The sequence below is a fragment of the Pyrus communis genome, chromosome 1 (assembly GCF_963583255.1).
Source record: "Pyrus communis chromosome 1, drPyrComm1.1, whole genome shotgun sequence".
NCBI classification, from domain to species: Eukaryota; Viridiplantae; Streptophyta; class Magnoliopsida; order Rosales; family Rosaceae; genus Pyrus; species Pyrus communis.
This window is the reverse complement of record NC_084803.1, coordinates 38,289,404-38,297,332: the sequence shown is the minus strand read 5'-3', so window position 1 is coordinate 38,297,332 and position 7,929 is coordinate 38,289,404. Positions and strand designations below refer to the sequence as shown.

At 34.2% G+C, this 7,929-nt stretch overlaps 1 pseudogene; it reads right to left on the bottom strand.

Annotated features, from left to right (window-relative positions):
- Positions 1 to 2,549: 2,549 nt before the first annotated feature.
- On the bottom strand, positions 2,550 to 3,097 carry LOC137727321 (BURP domain protein RD22-like; annotated as a pseudogene).
- Positions 3,098 to 7,929: the final 4,832 nt, after the last annotated feature.

The window sequence follows — 7,929 nt, the reverse complement described above, 5'->3', positions numbered from 1 at the left end:
TAGATTTGAACAAACTAATAATATATTGAAAGATGACTAACATGCCCGGACAACATTGGAATGTGGGTAAGCAACATTTGAAGAATAGGGACAGTTCAGGTACGAGTCGATAAGTCTCAATAGTCAAATTTGATTTAATGACTCGAATTTTATTTAAGCTAACCACTTAATTTTGTTGACATATATGTTAATTCATAAATATGGTTACTTTCTGAATTTAAAAGGTACCCTATCACATATTGATGACAAATTAATTCTTCTTCTTATGTAATTCTGATTAAAGTGATATCTTATATTCTAAAGAGACTAATTTTGTAGACAAAGTTTTGGAAACTAAAGAACATATAAGTTGATGATTGGTTTATTATTTAAACATTGATAAACGTGTTTATTCCTATAGGTGACATATCATTTAGTTTGCAAATTTAGTTTGCAAATTCATTTGTACCGCATCCATATTAGTTACTTATTTGTTGAGGGAAAAAATAGGGTTTTTATCACTAATGGTCCATCAGATTAATCAAACTCATCATTTTGGTCCTTTACTTTCAAAATCAATCAATACCGTCTCTGACACTTACTAAAGTAGATCAGTTTGTTAATCTACAATAGTAAATGTCATGGAGGGATGACATTGATTGATTTTAAAAGTGAAATACCAAAATGATGAGTTTGATAATTTCATAAACCATTGGTGATAAAGATCCAAAAAAATATTAGTTCCTTATTAGATCGTGTTATATCATCGCATAACATTATATTTAAGATAGAAAAAGAAAATTTTAAAGCTCTTTTAACTATAAATATGTTGGTGCGTTTATGTCATTGTCACTTGTGAGTTGGAAAAGTGACTCCAAATTTGAGGCGCCAGTGCGCAACTTTAAATGACAAATAAATGTTTGCGCTGATTTTGGCAATTGCCCACACCACTAAGTCCAATGGCCCTGATGAGCGGTAAAACCGCATGCTTTGATGCAAAATCCACCGTGTGCCTTTTTTTAGAAACAAAAACCTACGTCCGAATTTAGGATCTCTTCTAATACTATAAAGAAAAATATCATTTACAATAATATCAATAACTTACTAATTTAATATCAACGACACAACAAATAAACATCACCGATATATATTGATTTGATGTTAACTACATTTTACACCTTGGGGGGAGGGTTGATGATGTGGCATAATTTTTACCATCGAATGAGTTTGGAAATATTATGAATGGTTGTGGATGGAAGGAGGGCACTGGAGGGGAGGGAGATACGAAGGAAAAAAAATCTGGAACCCAAATCAAAAGGGTGTAACGTGAAATTAGTCTTAGAAATAATAAATGAATCCTTTCATCTAGCAGAAGCCATTGCCATGAGTGCCCCCTTTCTGCTCATGGTGGTAAATTTGTAATCAATTGGCACGTAAAGAAGTCCGAGCATCATCATTCAAAAAGAGACTCCAAATTGGGGAGTGCACACAAGTACATTATGATCAATTATCAATATCTCCTCTTTAAACACCTATCCAAATTGGGAAGTGATAAACATAAGACTTACCATTAATTAAAATTTGGATGTTTTTTTTATGTGAGACCTTGTCCCACTGCATGTCTCCTCCTCCTCCTCGAGCTCCATAAGATTGTGGGAGAATCGGACTGTTAAGAATGATCAAGTTCTGCAGCTGTGTCTTCCATAGGAAGTTGGGTGGTGTTTTCAGCATGCGACGTGATCGTTACAAAGAAATAAACATAAGATTTACAAATGACTTCTTAACACTAGCACATTCCTTGGCCACACATAGAAAAATTGGCCCGCGACGTGCCTAAACCACCAACCATTTTCTTCCCATGTGCACATAAATGATTCTGTTTATTGTAATTCACTATTTCAGTCTTTTAATAATAATAACTTCGGAATTCACCCAATTTTCTCTCCTCTAGAGCAAGGCACTAAGCTGATTTTGTAGTAAACTTTTGCGAGTTGTGGGGAAAGTAGTTTTGGTTTTACACAATATTGTCCAAACCACACCTACAAAAGTTCCAAACCAGCATGAATAGAAACATGCCTATGCTTTTTTATTTTTTATACAAAGACTATATATACAGTTATAATTGGATTTTTTTTTTCTTTCTCCAAATGAATCTTTTAAGTGTTTGTTTATAATTATACACCAAGGGGTTGGTGTTACTAATGGTCCATTAATTTCCAAATTATGAAATCTGGAACTCTTAAGAATATTGTTAGAAGATCTTAGTATTTCAAAGGTCCTCTAGACTTCCTCTTATCACAGTCCCTTGCTTATTGAAAATCTTAATTTTCCCACGATCGATTTATTTCAACTCTACTACTGTTTCCTTTGGTGTCTTTATAAGAGGAATTTTGCGTTCCTAGTGAATAACTGTGCGTGTGCGTATGTTACGACAGTAAGTAGTCTCAAATATGAACAACTAACTGACCATCTTGTTGAATTACTTTTATTACTAGAGGACATATGAAGGTCCAGTAGCTTTTACGGGCTGAGTGATGGATCAGGTACAAGAACCGATCGATGGATTCAACTCAAGTAGGTTTTTGGTTTGGAACCCAAATGACATCCTCGACTTTAAGAAAATGGTAGATGGGAACGGTTCCTGGCTCAACTTTGAGCTCTTTGAAAGCATAATGATTAGGGTTCCATTCAGATGTGTCTTCATGGCAGGCTACTACTACTTTAGCTCTCGTCCCATCAGTTCCTTGCAGCGGCACCATATAAGTCCTTTTTTTTCAATTGCATGGCAATAGAAGACGGCATACGGATAGCTCATCTTATGGCACACTATAAATTCTTTGCCTGCCAGCTCTTTCACTCCAGGAGTTGTTATAGTGTACTTCTGTATCAGGCCAGCTCCTTTTTTGTCCACCTCCGTCGCGATTGCCAGAGCATTTTTTCCCAACGTGGAGGTGGCAAAGTCAATCATCGACTCTAACGAGGTGGCACACTGTTTTGCTTCATTTCTCGCGCCTTGAAGTTCACAATCTTGAATAGTATTGTTTATCATATCCGCTGCCTCAAACTCCGGTTTCACTGCGAACTTGTTGAGAATTTCTAGCAGTTTGCTTGAGCTGAAAGGGGATTAACTCTACAAATTTGGGGGACATGAAAGGTAGTAGGCCGGTCTAGAGATTTTTGAGATCCGGGGCGACGTAAAAAAATGTGCTCTCATTTCATATAAAAAAAATATTTGTTTTCACACGTAAGACATCGATAAAATTATATTTAGAAAAAAAACTTCAAACTCAATAATTTAGAAACATGGAATAATTAATTTATTTTGTATCAAGAGAAAGAAACTAAAAAACTTCGGGCTTTCAAGTAGATAGATTATGTGTTTTGTTTTCCATCTGAACTTTTAAAGTGTTTTTGTAAAAATCGTGAGTTATTTTTTCTTATTTACTAACCTCGTCAATATAAGACTAAAAAAATATTAATGTTTTTGAGTCTTTAAGGATATGTATAAGTAATGAATGAGCACTAAATTAAACCTTTTGATGACACGTAATATCATTTGCAAATTTGGTCTAAAAATTTAGTCTACTCATCACTCTTTGTTGAAGATTAGACTTGAATTGGAACGGATATTTAAAAATAGCAACCCATATAGCTACTAGCTAGTAAATAAATTACCAACCAAACAAAAATTTGTAAAAATTGAAAAAAATAAACATGCACATAGCATTTCGAACTTAGAACCTCTCGTTAATTTTAAACAACAAAAACCATTGCTTCTAATTAAACTTCTTGATCATTTAGCCAAATTTTATAAATTTATACTGTTATGAAAAGAAATTTGTAAAAATTGGAATGTAAATAAGCACACATGGTGTTTTGAACCTAAGACATCCTCATTCATTTTAAACAACAAAATCACTAGTTCTAGTTAAATTTATTTGTCACTAAACCAAATTTTATAAATTTATACTCTTATAAAAACATATATAAATATATCACCCTAATAATTTTGATGCCCCCAATTTTTTTGGGTCCCGGACGGTCGCCCTGCCCGCACTAGGCCTGTGCCGAGCCTATGGTACTTGAAGAATTTCCTGCTAAGAGGTAATTCATTGTCGTGCCAAGATGAAGGTCTTCTCTAAGAAGAAAATTGCTCGGGTTACATTTTCAAATGCATCCTTTGAGTATTTAAATGGAGGATTCCCATATGCACCATTTGAGTATCTAAATGAAGCATTCTCATCTGCACCTTTTGAGTATTTAAGAGCGTTCTCATCTGCATCTTTTGAATAAACCCAGTTCTCTTCCTTTTGAACTTAGTTGTAAGGATAACTCCCCATTTGCCAACACTAATGAAGTCTGCGGAAATTTTCGCATCATAAATCGAAAACAAGTTAGATATGCAGCAGCCAGCACTCAGTAGGGAGTCAAACATTTTTCGAACTTTACCCTAAGCTCTTTTTAAGAAAAACCAGAAAAAAAATGAAATGAAATTTTCAAACGAAAAGGTGTGCGCGAAAAAGAATGGAAATACATACCAATTTGCTTTACATGCTAAAGTTGAACAAAATTGAACTAACATGACGAAGTTGCAACAAAATTAAAAATGTTGCAAGAGCGAAAATGAAAATTCGTGCAAACGGCAAATATATGTACTAACCGGGCATGACGAGTTGGCTGAGAGATTTCGGCATTGGTGTGTTTGGAAGGACGGAGTTCCAGTAAAGTTGAGGTGGTGGTACAGGTAAGGCAGCAACATGACTTCCCACCATTGCGAGCTGCATGCAACATTTGAGCTCTCATTAGTAAGAGATATATAGCGAAAGTGAGAAAAACTAAAATCATGTACAAAACTACAATTACAGAGCTCACTTACAGTGAGAAAAACAAAGAATCTGGAGAGGAGGAACCCCATTAAGATTGACTCAACAAGTTTTGTGACACAATTGAAAATTATTGGATGACGAAACAATAGCAGATGGTATTTATAGAGGAGAGAAATGCTTACGACACTTTTAGCAGGATTCTTGTCACCTCATAATTTGCATTAATTTTTGTGCTACCATTTTAAAATATTATGTAAAAAACATGAAGTGACATAAAATTCAAAAAGAGTCATTTTTGAAAGAGTTTACGTAACATTTCTCTTATAGGGGAAGTAAGAAATGAACTACTAAAATTGTTGTTACCAAAAAAACTACCAAAATTTAATGGGATTAGGTGTAAAGGGAACCGGATCCCCTCCGAACACAAGAGAACTGAGCATACTCATCAAATGATCCAAGCCATTGAAATTTGATTCAACGGCTACAAACATGAGATCCTCTAAAATGATAATAATTGTAGCCGTTAGATCAAATTTTAATGGTCCGGATTATTTGATCATTAGGTTTAGTTTCTTTGGATCCGAAAGGGATTCGGTTCGGTGTAAACCATGCAAGTCCATTCCATTGCCTCAAGTAAAGTTCCTCCAGTAAGATGAACCCAAAAACGTTGAGCATGCGGTGCCCCGAGGAAACATTTCGTCTTTTTAAATTGTACTTTTATGGGGAAATGGAGAATTTAATTCAGTGCACTAATCTAAGTTGCATTTTTTGCCTTTTAGGTCTTTTACACTTGTTGAAGTGAGTCTGATATTTATATATGCGAATTAGATATCGTAATTCTGATTTGTGTTGCACTACTATCACATTGATGTGAGTTTGATACGAGGTTTTATATATTAAATGAGGACCATCTACTCTTTTTTTTCTTCTTCTTTTTTTTATTTTTTATAATTGACTACTTATTTTCTTTATCTCTCTTATTATTTATTGTATAAATATCGCACTCATACGCAAATATATTGAACTCCAAAATAAGAATCACTCTCATAATACTCAGATTTTTCGACCAATTGTAGGAGTTTGATTCTTATTTTATTAGTATCACACTTCGTTTTTTGGTCTAGTGTGTAAGGCCTTAAGTTGTATTTTTGTAAGAAAAATGAAAATTTAAATTCCGTATTGCTGTAGTAAATAATATATACTTTGGAGAAGGAAAAGAAAGGGACGGATGAGAGAATGGGTTCAATTGTTTAACTTGATTGATTTCCCTTTGGTCTTGCTTTTATTTATACTAATCATGATGAACTTTTCTTGCCCTCCAGATAATACAAATCATACAAGAAAAAAATCTTCTAAATCCTATAGGACTCCTACATCTAGTTCACACAATCACATTCCTATAATAATATTGACTGCAACACTGTTCCTTGAGCATGTAGAACTAGAGAAATGGTCGCATAAGGTCTTCGGGCAAATGTGGAAGTATTTGATGAAGCCTTCTTGTTAGGCACATGCAATGCATATGAGGAAATTTTATTTAAACTCATATAACTTCAGTCTACACCATCAATTTGTGGTTGAGCAAGATTTGCCAAACATTTGATTAGGTGTCCAAATACAACTTTACAATATTTTAATCACCAACGATATTCCAGCTCACCTCATCAAGGACATCTAACTTGACAAACATAAACCTCCGGAAAATAAATATTATTTGATAAAACAAATGAACCACCGTCATTTCGTGTGAGTGGGATGTATTCCCTTCCACGGAACCAAACGCAGCCTTTAGCATTAGTCCTCCTCCTCATGAATGATTCTACATGTCATGAATTTACGGATATATTGTTACGGTAACGAAAATACATTATAATAATAAAATAAAAATATACGTAAATTTAAAAATTTACATATACACCACTAGAGGAACATATCCTCTCCATATTTGAACCATTCGGATCCTGTGGACCTCCCTACCATTGGAATTAGATTCTTTCTAGAGATCCCGCGGATCAATTAATAACAAATGTTTATAAAAAATCGTGTGGCCAGTTTTTTCTTTTTTATATTTTTCATGTAAAATGAGGTTGTCTTACTGTTGAAGATATAAAAAACAAAAAAAAATTGTGGTTGAACAATTTTTGACGAACAGTTTGTATTAATTGATTCCTAGGATCCCAGTGAGGAGATCGGAGAGGATCCAATTCTCCTACCATCACTCACTTTCCCCGACCCAATTCCCACTGCATATTTCCCCGACCTTCAACCCCTCCCATTTTTTTTTTCTTTCTTTCTATTTATTCGGTACTGCTTTGTCGAAAAGAAGGTAAGGATGTTGAGGAGAAAGAGAGATGAGAAAGTTAAAGAAGAAGACTGATCTCAGCCGTACTATTTTAAGCGAGCAGCTGATATTATTTGGTTTGTAAAATTCGAAATGTTCGCATTAGGAGAGGATCTGCTTTGTTTCTACCAAAGTACTTTTCTGATTTTCTGATATTAGAGAGAATAAAAATTCATGTAAATTATTTTATTATTATTAAAGTACGTCGCGTATTGGTATATATATGTAATACAAATTGTATCCCCCTTCCGCTTCGAAAACCATATCCCACAAAAAAAAAATATATATATATATATAATAAACTATTTTAAAAGATAGAAAAACACCGGAAGAAAACAATAATATCAATAACTTACTAATTTAATATCAACAACACAACAAATAAACATTGATGATATATATTGATTTGATGTTAACTACATTTTACACCTTGTGGGGGAGGGTTGATGATGGAGCATAATCTTGACCATCGAATGAGTTTGAAAATATTATGAATGGTTGTGGATGGAAGGAGGGCACTGGAGGGGAGGGAGATACGAAGGGAAAAAAAATCTGGAACCCAAATCAAAAGGGTGTAACGTGAAATTAGTCTTAGAAATAATAAATGAATCGTTTCATCTAGCAGAAGCCATTGCCATGAGTGCCCCCTTTCTGCTCGTGGTTGTAAATTTGTAATCAATTGGCACGTAAAGAAGTCCGAGCATCATCATTCAAAAAGAGACTCCAAATTGGGGAGTGCACACAAGTACATTATGATCATTTATCAATATCTCCTTTCACACA